The 16,823-nt window shown below is 46.3% G+C and overlaps 1 protein-coding gene across 1 annotated transcript in view; it reads left to right on the top strand.

Annotated features, from left to right (window-relative positions):
- Positions 1-1,780: 1,780 nt before the first annotated feature.
- LOC137532453 (sodium-coupled neutral amino acid transporter 3-like) overlaps positions 1,781-16,823 on the top strand; it is a 158,728-nt gene continuing 143,685 nt past the window's right edge. Inside the window, exon 1 of the mRNA XM_068252943.1 lies at positions 1,781-1,956. The gene's annotated coding sequence lies outside the window, so the exon portion shown is untranslated. The remainder of the gene's footprint in view (positions 1,957-16,823) is intronic.

Genomic DNA, 16,823 nt, shown 5'->3' with positions numbered 1-16,823 from the left:
GGTACAGGGGCATATTCAGAGAGGAGACACAGGATAGTGGGCAGTGGGCAGGAGAGAGGGGTAAAGGGGCACATTCAGAGAGGAGGCACAGGATAGTGGGCAGGATAGTGGGGTACAGGGGCATATTCAGAGAGCAGGCACAGGATAGTGGGCAGTGGACAGGATAGTGGGGTACAGGGGCATATTCAGAGAGGAGGCACAGGATAGTGGGCAGCAGACTGGATAATGGGGTACAGGGGCATATTCAGAGAGGAGACACAGGATAGTGGGCAGTGGGCAGGAGAGAGGGGTAAAGGGGCACATTCAGAGAGGAGGCACAGGATAGTGGGCAGGATAGAGGGGCACATTCAGAGAGGAGGCACAGGATAGTGGGCATCAGACAGGATAGAGGGGTACAGGGGACAGAATAGAGGAGTACAGGGGCATATTTTGAGATAAGGCACAGGATAATGGGCAGCGTAGAGGTTAGAGGGGTACAGGGGCATATCATTCAGAGAGCAGGCACAGGATAGTGGGCAGTGGACAGGATAGTGGGGTACAGGGGTCAGAATAGAGGGGTACATGGGCATATTCAGAGAGAAGGCACAGGATAGTGGGCAGGAGAGAGGGGTAAAGAAGCACATTCAGAGAGAAGGCACAGGATAGTGGGCAGTGGACAGGATAGTGGGGACGGTACAGGGGCATATTCATAGAGGAGGCACAGGATAGTTGGCAGCAGACAGGATAGAGGGGTACAGGGGCATATTTAGAGAGGAGGCACAGGAAAGTGGGCAGTGGACAGGATAGAGGGGCATATTCAGAGAGGAGGCACAGGATAGTGGGCAGTGGACAGGATAGAGGGGCATATTCAGATAGGAGGCACAGGATAGTAGGCAGTGGACAGGATGGAGGCATATCCAGAGAGGAGGCACAGGATAGTGGGCAGTGGACAGGATAGAGGCATATCCAGAGAGGAGGCACAGGATAGTGGGCAGTGGACAGGATAGAGGCATATCCAGAGAGGAGGCACAGGATAGTGGGCAGTGGACAGGATAGGGGGGCATATCCAGAGAGCAGGCACAGGATAGTGGGCAGTGGACAGGATAGGGGGGCATATTCATAGAGGAGGCACAGAATAGTGGGCAATGGACAGGATAGAGAGGCATATCCAGAGAGGAGGCACATGATAGTGGGCAGTGGACAGGATAGAAGGGCATATCCAGAGAGGAGGCACAGGATAGTGGGCAGTGGACAGGATAGAGGGGCATATTCAGATAGGAGGCACAGGATAGTGGGCAGTGGACAGGATAGAGGGGCATATCCAGAGAGGAGGCACAGGATAGTGGGCAGTGGACAGGATAGAGGGGCATATTCAGATAGGAGGCACAGGATAGTGGACAGTGGACAGGATAGAGGGGCATATCCAGAGAGGGGGCACAGGATAGTGGGCAGTGGACAGGATAGAGGGGCATATTCAGATAGGAGGCACAGGATAGTGGGCAGTGGACAGGATAGAGGGGCATATTCAGATAGGAGGCACAGGATAGTGGGCAGTGGACAGGATAGACAGAGGGGCATATCCAGAGAGGAGGCACAGGATAGTGGGCAGTGGACAGGATAGAGAGGTTTGGAGAATGGAGATTAGATGTACCACATACACATGGCATAAATTCCATCAGTTGGTAGTACCATACAAAGCAGAGCTGAGAGGAGAGTAATAATACAGAGGGCTCATTCATAGCCCCCTCCTCCTCCTGTACAGGGGGGCGGCGCCACCAATTATTAACAGCAGCCCCGACTACTTCTATATCCACGCTGGGAACGAGGAGCTTCATAATCCCACAACTGTCGGCAGCCAGCAGTCTCCCGCGCCGAGCTCCCTGCCTGCAGCCTCCCAGCACCGCGGACTGTGCGTCTTCCTCTATCAGGGTCTCCCGGAGGAAAGTTTGGAATAAGACAGAACTTTGCCCATCTGAGGTAGGTGACGTCAGTGACCGGATAATATTCAGCAATGTAGAGAGGGTGTTCGCACATGGTCAGTAGCATTTGTATGCTATTTTGTCGGGTGTGCTAAATGTTGGAACAAGGGCATTTTTTGTAAGTAATTTACTATGCACATGTGCTTTGTAACATCAGACTGTACTGTATGTAATGCTATAGACTGTATGTAATGCTATATGGCACGTGCTATAAATCTGATTACTGTATGGAGAAGTTACTGCTGAAGGCAGAGAGCTGTGTGTGTCATAATAGGAGCAATTTCACTGTGGAGTGCCGTAGAGAGTACAACTATAAGGAAAGTACTGAATAATGTATATAATGCTATTTAGAGAATTGTAATGCTGTGCAATGTGTGTTGCACAGTACATTATATTGTAGAACAGAATGTGTGACATTAAAATATTGGTCTGTATAGTATATTGTGGAATACTAATACTGTACTGTATGTAAAACTATAAGGAAAGTACTGTAGATAACACTATATAGAGAATTGAACTGCTGTGCAAGGTGTTTTGTACTATTCATTTAGAGTATAGAACAGAATATAGTACTATACAGTGTGTGTCATTAAATTGTTACACAAAAAGATGTGGTCTGTATAGTGTACCGTGGAATATTGTGCTGTACTGTATGTAAAACTGTATATAATCCTATAGAGAATTGTACTGCTGCGCAAGGTGTGTTGTATAAATATAGAGGAGACTATACACTATACAATAACAAGGAAAGTATTGGTATGTACAGTATACTGTGGCGTATTGTACTCATGGCCGGATTTCAGGCAAGGCCACATAGGCCATGGCCTAGGGCACCAAGAAAGCAAGGGACGGGCTGTGGGCAGCAGCAGTTAGCCTGCCGAAAATTTGTCTTGCTACGTAGAGTTTGCACATAGCATTGGGGGCTACGAACAGCCGGATCTGGCACTCGGGGGAAGAAGGGGCAGCGAATGGGCACTTACAGTGATCTCTAAGCTGTCTGTCACTCACCAATGTGCTGCTCGCCAAGGAGCTTACAATCGAATCCCTGCTATTACTAATCACTAACTGTCCCTAGAGGAGCCTACAATCTAATCTCTGCCATGTTGGGGGGGAGTTTAGGATGCTGTCGGTCTGGGGGCAGCTGCTGATAGTGGACCTTGGGCAGTAAAAGGTACAAATTTGGCCCTGATTGTACTGCACTGTATATGTGTCACAGCCCACATGATGGGACACACACACACACACACCTTACTCACTTACGATATACAGCCCCCCCTCACTTTTCAACCAACCCCACCAGTCTTTATATGTACTGCCTCCCCATCATTGTATGCAGTGCCTACCCTATGTTGCAGTTTACTTTCCCCCACGGTCATTGCACAGTACACAGTCAGCTTTATGCCTGATATAGTATACACCATGCAATTCCCATCAGATTGAATCAATCATTTCCGACAGGTCTGAACTTATTTTCAATCGTTTTTCTAATTGATTTTCTGATCACTTCTATACAAAAATGTTTGGAAATCAGATCTGATCTGTCGTAAATAATCGTTTCGACCCGTCTAACAGAAAGCTGCATGATGTGTACAAGGCATTACAATCCCCTCCCATCATTATATGCAACTGTCCGCTATATTTCTCCTCACTATCTGCCTCTGATATTGTACATTTATCCCCAGTATTGCCTCCACCTTCCATCACAGTTGTCACCATATGTTGCACCTTACTTCCCCAGACCATCATTGTATACCAGGCTTTCTCAACCAGGGTTCCTTGAGCACTCTGCAGGGGTTCCTTGGCATTTTCCCCCATCGTGGGGGAAGCATAATAGAGCACACTATAATAGGGAATACTGTAACAAGAAGCACTAAGTTGGGGCATCCGGAGACGGTATAATGAGTGGCAGTGTAATGGGAGTAGTGAAATAAACAGCTACACATACTTTTAAAGACCATGCCTCCTGCAAAATAAATGCAGGGGTTCCTCGAGATCCAAAAGTTATTTGCAGGGTTCCTCCAGTGTAGAAAGGTTGAGAAAGGCTGTTGTATACAGTCAGTTCCCTGATATTTCATCTCACTGCCTCTGTCATTACATACAGTCATCCCCTATACTATCTCCTACTTCAGTCACAATGTTCAGTTATCGCTATACAGTATTGTACCTTTTACTCCACAATTACTGTATACAGTAACCACCTTCATCATATACAGCATCACCTGTATTACATTCTATCATTATATACAGTCACCCCATATATTATGCCTCCCCCAATGCTTGCAGTCATCCTCATCTTGCTATCCCCCCTCCTACTATCAATTTATATATCACCAACATCTTCCATGGCTCTGTACAAATACAGTATTATTTTTTTTCCAAACATACTATGTTCCAATATCACCCAAATCCTATCAGATACAGAGTCACCACCCTATGAGGTGCCCTACTATCTCCCCCATAAAAAAAGTTTTTTTTAATTAAGATCTTATCTATTATTGGCTAACTTAATGTGTAGCGAGAAAAAAAGTCAGATACTTACCAATGGAGAGGGAAGGTTCTGGATCCTATAGACCAGGCATGGGCAAACTTGGCCCTCCAGCTGTTATGGAACTACAAGTCCCACAATGCATTGTAGGAGTCTGAAAGCCACAGTCATGACAAATGCATTGTGGGACTTGTAGTTCCGTAACAGCTGGAGGGCCAAGTTTGCCCATGCCTGCTATAGACCCTTCCCTGTGCCCGCTCGGTGTTCTCGTTCCAGTGCTGTCCCTCGCTTAAATTTGCCTCCTCCGGGAGCCCTCAGAAGACTTCAGGAGCACCTGTGTCCCTGAGTGTTCTGCAGACAGGTGGTCCTGTACGACATGAGCACGCAGTGGCGTATATAGAGGGGTGCAGGCATGGGTCGTGTCATGGGTGCCATACCTGCCCCCCTCATCCCTCATGCTGCATCACCATACTGGGGGATTCCTCTCACTACCTATACTGGGGGAGCTATGTAGACCAAGGGACACCTCTCATTACCTTTACTGGGGGGACACTTCCCACCACCTATACTGGGGGGGATACATACTGTATACTGCAGGACTCTTCTTATTACCTATACATAAGGGAGGGGGTTACTTGTTTGTCTTGAGGCAAGTGGCTACTTAATTATTGTATTTGGAGGTATGTAATAATTACTTATTTATCTGGATGCTTGTGACTACTTAATATTTTGTATTGGGGGGATGTGACTATTTGATTATTTTATCTGGAGATATGGAACTATTGGGTTATTTTATCTGGAAGCACGTGACTACTTAAAGCAGAACTGTAAATTCTCTAAAAACAAACTGTTTCACTTACCTAGGGCTTCCCCAAGCCCCCAGCAGCCGTCTTGGCCCTCGCCGGTCCTGCACGATCCTCCATTCTCCCGCCGTGGTGCAGCTTTGTTACTGTCGACTTACAAGTCAACGGCAACTGCGCCTGCGGGGCCCGTGCTATGCAAAGCTTTCTACACGTTCCAGCCCGCAATAGCGTCCTGGAACGCGAACAAAGCTATGCGTAGCCCAGGCCACGCAGGCGCAGTTGCCGAAAGTCGGCGATAACGAAGCTGCACCGCGGCAGGAGAGCGAAAGATCGTGTAGGACTGGCGTGGGACAGGACGGCTGCTGGGGGCTTGGGGAAGCCCCAGGTAAGTGGAACAATTTGATTTTAGGGAATTTACAGTTCCGCTGCAGTGTTCTCCCCAGGATCTTTTAGCCGGGTGCTCCACCCGGCTAGTTTTGGTGACCACCCGGCTGTCATCGGCTCATCTTCTCCTTTGCTGTATGCAGAGAAGCGGCGGCCCTGCATTTGTTATCACGCCCCACCCGGCTACTTTTTCTTGCTACCCGGCTACTTTTTCATGCCACCCGGCTGGAAAAAATTTCTGGGGAGAACACTGCGCTGTAATTATTTCATCTGGAAGTGTGTGTTATTTCTTTAATTTTGAGGTACTGTACTTATTCTAATATCTAGAGGACAATGGCTTCTTAATTCATACATCCGGGGACATATTAAATTCTGCTATTTGGGTACCCAGCTGCTTTATTCTGGGATCCAGGGATAGCACAAGTAACTTCTGCAATATCCTGTGTAAAAAACACAGACTATAATGAATATATGTGAGAAGAAGCTGTTATTATGGGGCAAGGGGGTCTTAACCTCCCTAGCGGTATTGACAGTTATACACGTCAATACAAAACATGCTGTAAACAGTACTGATGTGCGTACCCGTCAATACTCGCCTGCACTGTACACTAGACCCTTGTTTGACACATTTTGGTAAGTTACAGGAAGAAAAAAGTTTATGAAAATTGACTGGATCACTTTTTGCACAGAAATCCTGGGGAAATTGAATGCCAGAGAGGTTAACAGTGTTTGCCATTGGCGCTATATAACCCACATGGCGCTGTAACGAGGGGAGCAAAAACCCAAGCTTAATGTGTAATGTCCTTCAGCTTAGTACACAGGATGGGAGTCTGAAGAAAATATATATAGGGATGGTCAATCCGATGCTAATAGTTCCAGCTTGCTAATTAGTTTGCTAATGATTACCAATATTCAAAGCATATATAGAACATCATTACAAGCATAGCACCATTGAAGAGCTAATACTGCAATAGAGAGCCCTAGTGGGCCCCTCTGCTCCGAGGTCCCTGGTGCAGTCAGAACCTCTGTACCCCCACTGCCCCCGCCCCTTCCCTGTTACAACTTACGGTTCCTGACTTCTGCTACCTGTAGCACTACGAAGTTCCCCAACTTGAACTTGTAGTTCCACAAGTGCTGGACAGAGGCTTGTAACCTTTGCCACACTAGTGTGTTATGGCTTGTTCATACCAAAAAAGCACAAAAATACTGTATTTCTAAGCACTTGCATTCACAATCGTTTGAATCTGCACGTTTTCATACAGCAGTAGGTTTGAAAAACGCCACGCATGCAATCACGTTGATGCAGGGGTGTCATACTCAAATAAAATGTGGGCCAAAATTGAACATTGGGGACAAGTCATGGGCCAACCTCAATGTCAAGTGGCCACCTCCCTCCCTTATAAAGTTCCCTGGTGTCCAATGCCCCCTCCCCTATACAGTTCATTGGTGTCTAGTGGTCCTCCCTCTCCTATACAGTTCCCTGGTATCTAGTGGCCCCCTTCCCTCTCATGTATAGTTTCCTGTTGTCTAGTGACCCCTTCCCTCCCTTATACATTTCCCTGGTGATTAGTGGCCAGCTCCCTCCCATATACAGTTCTCTGGCATTTAGTGCTTCACCTCCAGTATAGGTTCCCTGGTGGTTTAGAGTGAGCCAAACAGTGCACTTGTGGGCCAAATATGATGGCTCTGCATGTGATGCACGGATTTTCAGAAATGTATGCAATCTATTCTGTGAATGAGCCTTAAGTCAGTATTAAAGTAGGGGTGGTGGTGGGGGTTCCTACAGCTCTGTACTGAACATTCCTGGAGCTGATAAATGTCCCGGTTGTCTGGCCGGGATTAGCTCTGATCTCCTACTTTAGTCTGAAACATTCCTGACATGGAGGAAATAAATCCTCATAAGTCACCTGTAATTAGGGAAATCCTGCTGGAAAATTTCAGTCTATGTATAGACAGTGAGACGGCATTCCCATGTGAGAAGGTAATCCCGACTAAGGGATATTCACATGTAAAGTGTCCTTGCCATATGATATGGTTCCCAGCTAAGCGGTATTCATGTGTGTGACGTATTCCCATGAGAAGCATTAGGTGAAAGTGGATAGTGAAGGTGAGCTCCTGTATGAAGTGGTTGGTAAAGGTCCATTCCTATATGAAGTGGTTGGTGGAGGTGAGCTCCTTTATGAAGTGGTTGGTAAAGGTCCGTTCCTATATGAAGTGGTTGGTGAAGGATCACTCCTGTATGATGTGGATGGTGAAGGTTCACTCCTATATGAAGTGGTTGGTAAAGGTCCGTTCCTATATGAAGAGGTTGGTGAAGGATCACTCCTATATGAAGTGGTTGGAGAAGGTGCGCTCCTATATGAAGTGGTTGGAGAAGGTGCGCTCCTATATGAAGAGGTTGGTGAAGGTGCGCTCCTATATGAAGTGGTTGGTGAAGGTGCGCTCCTATATGAAGTGGTTGGTGAAGATGCACTCCTATATGAAGTGGTTGGTGAAGGTGCACTCCTATATGAAGTGGTTGGAGAAGGTGAGCTCCTATACGAAGTGGTTGGTGAAGGTGCACTCCTATATGAAGTAGTTGGTGAAGGCACACTCCTATATGAAGTGGTTGGTGAAGGTGCACTCCTATATGAAGCGGTTGGTGACGGTGCACTTCTATATGAAGTGGTTGGTGAAGGTGCACTCCTGTATGAAGTGGTTGGTGAAGGTGCACTTCTATATGAAGTGTTTGGTGAAGGTGCACTCCTGTATGAAGTGGTTGGTGACAGTGCACTCCTATATGAAGTGGTTGGTGAAGGTGCGCTCCTATATGAAGTGATTGGAGAAGGTGCACTCCTGTATGAAGTGGTTGGTGAAGGTGCACTCCTATATGAAGTGGTCGGTGAAGGTGCGCTCCTATATGAAGTGGTCGGTGAAGGTGCGCTCCTATATGAAGTGGTTGGTGAAGGTGCACTCCTATATGAAGTGGTTGGTGAAGGTGCACTCCTGTATGAAGTGGTTGGTGAAGGTGCACTCCTGTATGAAGTGGTTGGTGAAAGTGCGCTCCTGTATGAAGTGGTCGGTGAAGGTGCGCTCCTATATGAAGTGGTCGGTGAAGGTGCGCTCCTATATGAAGTGGTTGGTGAAGACGCACTCCTATATGAAGTGGTTGGTGATGGCGCACTCCTGTATGAAGTAGTTGGTGAAGGTGCACTACTGTATGAAGTGGTTGGTGAAAGTGCGCTCCTGTATGAAGTGGTTGGTGAAGGTGCACTCCTATATGAAGTGGTCGATGAAGGTGCGCTCCTATATGAAGTGGTCGGTGAAGGTGCGCTCCTATATGAAGTGGTTGGTGAAGGTGCACTCCTGTATTACGTGGTTGGTGAAGGTGCACTCCTGTATTACGTGGTTGGTGAAGGAGCACTCCTGTATGAAGTGGTCGGTGAAGGTGCGCTCCTGTATGAAGTGGTCGGTGAAGGTGCACTCCTATATGAAGTGGTCGGTGAAGGTGCGCTCCTGTATGAAGTGGTCGGTGAAGGTGCGCTCCTATATGAAGTGGTCGATGAAGGTGCGCTCCTATATGAAGTGGTCGGTGAAGGTGCGCTCCTGTATGAAGTCGTTGGTGAAGGTGCACTCCTGTATGAAGTGGTTGGTGAAGGTGCACTCCTGTATGAAGTGGTCGGTGAAGGTGCGCTCCTATATGAAGTGGTCATTGAAGGAGCACTCCTATATGAAGTGGTTGGTGAAGGTGCACTCCTATATGAAGTGGTTGGTGAAGGTGCACTCCTATATGAAGTGGTCGGTGAAGGTGCGCTCCTATATGAAGTGGTCGGTGAAGGTGCGCTCCTATATGAAGTGGTCGGTGAAGGTGCGCTCCTATATGAAGTGGTCGGTGAAGGTGCGCTCCTATATGAAGTGGTCGGTGAAGGTGCGCTCCTATATGAAGTGGTCGATGAAGGTGCGCTCCTATATGAAGTGGTCGCGGTGAAGGTGCGCTCCTATATGAAGTGGTCGGTGAAGGTGCACTCCTGTATGAAGTGGTTGGTGAAAGTGCGCTCCTGTATGAAGTGGTTGGTGAAGGTGCACTCCTGTATGAAGTGGTCGGTGAAGGTGCGCTCCTATATGAAGTGGTTGGTGAAGGTGTGCTCCTATATGAAGTGGTCGGTGAAGGCACACTCCTATATGAAGTGGTTGGTGAAGGCGCACTCCTATATGAAGTGGTTGGTGAAGGCACACTCCTATATGAAGTGGTTGGTGAAGGTGCGCTCCTATATGAAGTGGTTTGTGAAGGTGCGCTCCTATATGAAGTGGTTGGTGAAGGTGCGCTCCTATATGAAGTGGTTGGTGAAGGTGCGCTCCTATATGAAGTGGTTGGTGAAGGTGCGCTCCTTTATGAAGTGGTTGGTGAAGGTGCGCTCCTGTATGAAGTGGTTGGTGAAGGTGCGCTCCTATATGAAGTGGTCGGTGAAGGTGCGCTCCTGTATGAATTGGTCGGTGAAGGTGCGCTCCTATATGAAGTGGTTGGTGAAGGTGCGCTCCTATATGAAGTGGTCGGTGAAGGTGCACTCCTATATGAAGTGGTTGGTGAAGGTGCGCTCCTATATGAAGTGGTTGGTGAAGGTGCGCTCCTTTATGAAGTGGTTGGTGAAGGTGCGCTCCTGTATGAAGTGGTTGGTGAAGATGCGCTCCTATATGAAGTGGTTGGTGAAGGTGCCCTCCTGTATGAATTGGTTGGTGAAGGTGCGCTCCTATATGAAGTGGTTGGTGAAGGTGCGCTCCTATATGAAGTGGTTGGTGAAGGTGCGCTCCTATATGAAGTGGTTGGTGAAGGTGCACTCCTATATGAAGTGGTTGGTGAAGGTGCGCTCCTATATGAAGTGGTTGGTGAAGGTGCACTCCTATATGAAGTGGTCGGTGAAGGTGCGCTCCTATATGAAGTGGTTGGTGAAGGTGCGCTCCTGTATGAATTGGTCGGTGAAGGTGCGCTCCTTTATGAAGTGGTTGGTGAAGGCGCACTCCTATATGAAGTGGTTGGTGAAGGTGCACTCCTATATGAAGTGGTTGGTGAAGGTGCACTCCTATATGAAGTGGTTGGTGAAGGTGCGCTCCTATATGAAGTGGTTGGTGAAGGTGCACTCCTATATGAAGTGGTCGGTGAAGGTGCGCTCCTATATGAAGTGGTTGGTGAAGGTGCACTCCTATAGGAAGTGGTCGGTGAAGGTGCGCTCCTATATGAAGTGGTTGTTGAAGGTGTGCTCCTGTATGAATTGGTTGGTGAAGGATCGCTCCTATATGAAGTGGTTGGAGAAGGTGCACTCCTATATGAAGTGGTTGGAGAAGGTGCACTCCTATATGAAGTGGTTGGTGAAGGTGCGCTCCTATATGAAGTGGTTGGTGAAGGTGCACTCCTATATGAAGTGGTTGGTGAAGGTGCGCTCCTATATGAAGTGGTTGGTGTTGGTGAAGGTGCGCTCCTATGTGAAGTGGTTGGTGAAGGTGCACTCCTAAATGAAGTAGTTGGTGAAGGTGAGCTCCTACATGAAGTGGTTGGTGAAGGTGCGCTCCTATATGAAGTGGTCGGTGAAGGTGCGCACAGAAGGTGCGCTCCTATATGAAGTGGTCGGTGAAGGTGCACTCCTATATGAAGTGGTCGGTGAAGGTGCGCACAGAAGGTGAGCTCCTACATGAAGTGGTTGGTGAAGGTGCGCTCCTATATGAAGTGGTTGGTGAAGGTGCGCTCCTATATGAAGTGGTTGGTGAAGGTGCGCTCCTATATGAAGTGGTTGGTGAAGGTGCGCTCCTATATGAAGTGGTTGGTGAAGGTGCGCTCCTGTGGGTTGGAGGAAAAGAAGATGGGGGGGGGCTTCATGTTAATGGTGCTGAAGATAGTTACCAGCACTCTGCAGTCATGTGACTGATGCAAGAAGGTAAATTAGACTGAGAGATAAAAACTAACGGCTGTTACTTTCTGGGTGACCCTGGTGTGTGTACAGCAAGTCCCTTATGTGTACCGGCCAAAAATAGCACAATGCAGCAGACACAACTTACCGATCCTCTGGGCACCGTCTACTACACTTCCTGTGGCTCTCAGCGGCTTTCCAGCGTCCTCTGTGTATAAGTCCCGGCATGTCATGTGACCCTGTGCAGGTCACATGACATGCTGGGACATGCGTATAGATGCTGGGAAGCCGCTGGAAGCTACACAGGAAGTGGAGAAGATGGTGCCCAGAGGATCGGTAAGTTGCTTCTGCTACGCAAAGCTTTGCCAATTGTAAAAGTATTGCCCCACCTCAGGCATGCTGGTTAGTTGAGACTGGTTACCTGAGTTCTGGATAACGGGGACATTGCTGTATATCTTTCCAGCACCAAATAACGTCTCGGCGGCACTTCAAATAGCTTTTATTAGTAACCAAATTGTTACATTTTGTACTTTCTCGCTCCAGTTCCTGACCGCCAAACCATTCAGTGAAGCCAAGGCGTATTAGCAAAAGAAAGAACTGTCAAAAGAAATATGAATCACTGGCGTACATTTTGAATGGTGGACGCTAAGGACCACCCTGAAGTTTGGGCTATTGCCATTGAAGGATTTGCACAGCTTCTCCCTGTCATTTCAGAGACTGGATCAATAGACATTAAGACATAAATATAACCTAATTAAAGTGATATGAGAGAGATTAGCCCTCTATAATCTGCAGGGAGAGATTATCAGATTGTTGGAGCAGAAATTTCTTTGATGGTTTTATTCTGATCCATGGTTTGAGTTCTGGGATTGCGGTGAAATTCGTCGCCAGTAATTACCTGTCCAAATCATCATTATAAGAACGCCTTCTATCCCGACCGACAAACGCACCATATAATCTGCGGGAGGTTAAAATTGGGTGAATCATAGATAGAAACATAACTAGCCAAAGATGAAAGAGTCCTTCCCAGCATGCATCTGTGTTTCCCAGCATATATAGACGGTTTGCAGCTTCTAAAGACAGAACTATTATTACGTATTAAAAGAGGCCTAGGGTGACGACTAAGATAAATAATTGTCCCCAGGCAGAATGAATTGGCAGCACTGCTCCAGTTCGAGTATACATTTCAGTATTGGTACCCTGTGAACAAAAAAAGTTATCCTGGAGCACAACATGACAACTAAATGGGATGTTAAAGTGAACTTGAAGCGTTTTTCAAGTAAAAATACAGATACTTACCTAAGAAGGAGGAAAGCTCTGAGTCCTATAGAGCCTTTCCGTTCCTCTCCTGGTCCCCTCGTTCCAACACTATCTCCCACGTTAGCAGTCTCTGATCAATTGGTCAGAGGCTGCTCTCATCTGGCCCGGGAGGAGGCTTTGGAAGTCTTTGGGAGCTCAAGTGCTCCCATAGACAGGCGGCTTCGTAGTACGCACGAGAGACTATGTACGGAGCAGCCTGTGTCCCGAAGACTTCCGAAGTCTCCTGCGGCAGGATATTTGAACGGAGGAGACTATGGGCCTGATTCACAAAGCGGTGCTAACAGTTAGCACCCTGGTGAAAAGCCCTTTATCATGCCTAAACTCAGTTTAGGCATGATAAGTTTAGGTGTGATAAGTTTAGGTGTGATAAGTTTAGGTGTGATAAGTTTAGGCATGATAAGTTTAGGTGTGATAAGTTTAGGTGTGATAAGTTTAAGCGCCAACTGCGTTAGCACCGCAGTGCACAGCTGATCAAAAGTTTTACGCTAGCAAAGACTGGTGCACTTTGTATAAAGTTTAATGGCGCTGCTTTGCGTGCAGGACTTTGCAAGCGATCTAAACTTATCTAAACTTAGCATGCCTAAACTTATCACACCTAAACTTATCATGCCTAAACTTATCACACCTAAACTGGCTTTTCACCAGAGTGGTGCAATGGTTATCATGCCTAAAGTCTCTAACTGGGTTAGCACCGCTTTGTGAATCGAGCCCTATGAGAGGAACAGGAAGGCACTATAGGACCCAGAGCCTTCCCCCTCCTTAAAGAGAAACTTCAGCCTAAACAAACATATTGTCATTAAAGGACTTCCGAGGCCAAAATGAAGAAAATTACACTTTACCTTTTTCTTAGCAGAAAGGCCTAGATTGACGGCGGAACGGAGTGGAGGATGCGCATGGCGTCCTCCGTGGATTCTGCTAAGAAAAAGGTAAAGTGTAATTTTCTTCGTTTTGGCCTCGGAAGTCCTTTAAGTTACATTAGTTATGTTAATTAAAGAAGATAGATAATATAATCTCTTGCCCACCCTGTTTTAAAAGAACAGGCAAATTCTTTGATTTCATGAGGGCAGCCATCTTTTTGGTTGAAAGGAGGTGACAGGGAGCATGATACACAGTTCAAACTGTCCTGTGTGCTGATCACCCCTCCCAGTTGCTAGGCAACATGAATAACAACATAGGAAATCCCATGATGTTTTGCATAGCATCAAGAAAAAAAAGCCCGGGCTGTTTTCTTTGATGGGTGGAGCTTAGCTAAAAATGCAGCTAAAAATGATGCTTTGGTAAGAAAAACAAATTTCTGATGCTGTGAAACTGTTAAAGAAACACCAAGCCTTTTCAGTTCTGCTGAGTAGATTTTTAGTCCGGAGGTTCACTTTAAGTATCTGTTTTTTTATTTTAAAAATGCTTCCACAGGATTAAGCTTCATCCTAATCAGTAGCCAATACCCCCTTTCCCTCAGGACATCATTACTTTTTCTCAAATAGATCATCAGGGGGTCTGTATGGCTGATATTGTGGTGAAACCCCTCCCACAGTGTGATGTCAGGACCATGGCCCTGATAGTTTGTTGTCTATGAACTTCAAAGCATTGTGGGAAATAACAGCCTTTTCCAACTGCCAAGCAAAAAATATCTCCCTCTGTGCATAGAGAGCTCTCAGTAATGAACATTCCACAGAGATCACCGCCAGTGATAATTTCAGAATGTACATCAGAGAGAGGAAAGATTTTACAATACGCAAATACAAAGTAAATAATTTATAAATGAATATTGTTAAAAAAATAAGCAATTGTATTCATTATTTTCACTACAGTTCCTCTTTAAATGGCTAAACTGTTACTTATTATATATATATATATATATATATATATATATATATATATATATATATATATATATATATATATATATATAGTAGGAAGAGTAGACTATGATTATGACTATGGTAGGGATTAGTTTGTGAGTACCGTATATTCCGGCGTATAAGACGACTGGGCGTATAAGACGACCCCCCAACTTTCCAGTTAAAATATAGCGTTTGGGATATACTCGCCGTATAAGACTACCCCTCTTCCAACGCACACCGAATTAAAATTAAAAAATCATGTACTGGTGCTATGTATGAACAGATACTGGTGCTGTACTGTGTGTTGCCCAGTATATAACAGTATATAGTCAATTGACTTGTTGCATTGGTCAACTCTCCTTAAGTAGACTGATCAGCTCTCCTTGTCTACCTGTTTATCAGAACGGTATGGAAGAATAGATTGCGCTCCCTCAGCAGGGAGATTTGAGAGGCGGTAACAGGACAGGACGTATCACCCGGCATCAATGACACCCGGCGTATAAGACGACCCCACACTTTTCAGAAGATTTTCAAGGGTTAAAAAGTAGTCTTATACGCAGGAATATACTTATGAGGTACAGTTAGTGACAAATCTACCTTATGTACTCTGTAGCGCTGGGAAAGTTGTCAGCGCTATATAAATGCATTATAATGATATAAGGGACATTTTTCTATAGGTTCTACTGACCTGGACATTGCTGGCTGCCCGGATTGGACCCGCATGCTAGGCTCACACTGGGGCGAGGCGTTTCCTGTAAAACCAGGATTGCAGCACAACGGTGGCGAAAAGTCGCATTGTGCTTTACGCATGCGGTGTGACGCATTACAATGAAGCATACAATACATACAAAGTATGCTTCACTGCAACTGTTAATGCGCATGTTGTACGGTACCACGCATTATGTCTGGCGCTGTGCCAACGGATTCCACTGCACCGCACTGCTAAAACACAGATGTGAACTGCCATTACAATATAATTGCATTGCATTAGCAATGTATTTATATTGTCCCGCGCACCGCACCTCCCCCAGTGTGAATACAGCCTTCAGGTGTGTGCACACGCTAGTCTACACTTGGCAGAAACAGCCCTGACTGATATCCGAGAACCTAGCTTGCGTTCAGCTGCCCCAGTGCGTTGGCAAAAGACCCAGAGTGCCGGATCTTCTTAGTTGTGTGCATCGTTCCAATCTCTTTACCTCATTCATCTGCAGGAAGCCCCTCAGTCATGCGGTGCATCATTATCCCTCTTTCCCCTACATAGCAACAGGACATGTTGCTGGCCTGTAGCCTAGCGATGTGCCTGTACAGCAGTTAGGCCTCGTTCACATCAGGGCCGTTTCTGTGCGCTTTTCACAGCGCACTGCCCTGTGCGTTCAGCAAGGTATTGATTTTCCCATGTAATTAAATGTAGCTGGTTCACATTCTTTGCACTGCGCTGAGCAGCGTTACAAAAACTTAGTGCTGCATGCATTTCTGTGCGTTGAGCTGTAAAGCGCACATCAATGCAAGTGAATGGGCGCGCTTTTTAAGCGCATAGAAGCGCATGCGGTTTTTACCCCTATTTGGAAAAAAAAATGTACATAGAAAAACAAAGCTTTATTGACAACTGCTACTGCTACATTAAGCAAACGTGCCTTAAAGAGACTCCGTAACAAAAATTGCATCCTGTTTTTAATCATCCTACAAGTTCCAAAAGCTATTCTAATGTGTTCTGGCTTACTGCAGCACTTTCTACTATCACAGTCTCTGTAATAAATCAATGTATCTTTCCCCTGTCAGACTTGTCAGCCTGTGTCTGGAAGGCTGCCAAGTTCTTCAGTGTTGTGGTTCTGCTATGAACTCCCCCTTCCAGGCCCCTCTATGCACACTGCCTGTGTGTTATTTAGATTAGGGCATCTTCTCTCTTCTCTCTTATCTTTTACAAGCTGGATAAATCGTCCTCTGAGCTGGCTGGGCTTTCACATACTGAGGAATTACAGACAAAGGCAAAGCTGTTTGCAGGAAGAAACGAGCAGCCTGAAACTTCAGTGCATGAGAACTGCAGGGGGAAAGAAACACACAAATGATCTCTTGAGATTCAAAAGGAAGGCTGTGTACAGCCTGCTTGTGTATGGATGTATTTTCTATGTGTGGACATACTGTACATCAACCTA

This window comes from Hyperolius riggenbachi, chromosome 9 (genome assembly GCF_040937935.1).
Source record: "Hyperolius riggenbachi isolate aHypRig1 chromosome 9, aHypRig1.pri, whole genome shotgun sequence".
Lineage (NCBI taxonomy): Eukaryota > Metazoa > Chordata > Amphibia > Anura > Hyperoliidae > Hyperolius > Hyperolius riggenbachi.
The sequence above is the reverse complement of the archived record's forward strand: the minus strand, read 5'-3'. Positions and strand labels throughout refer to the sequence as shown.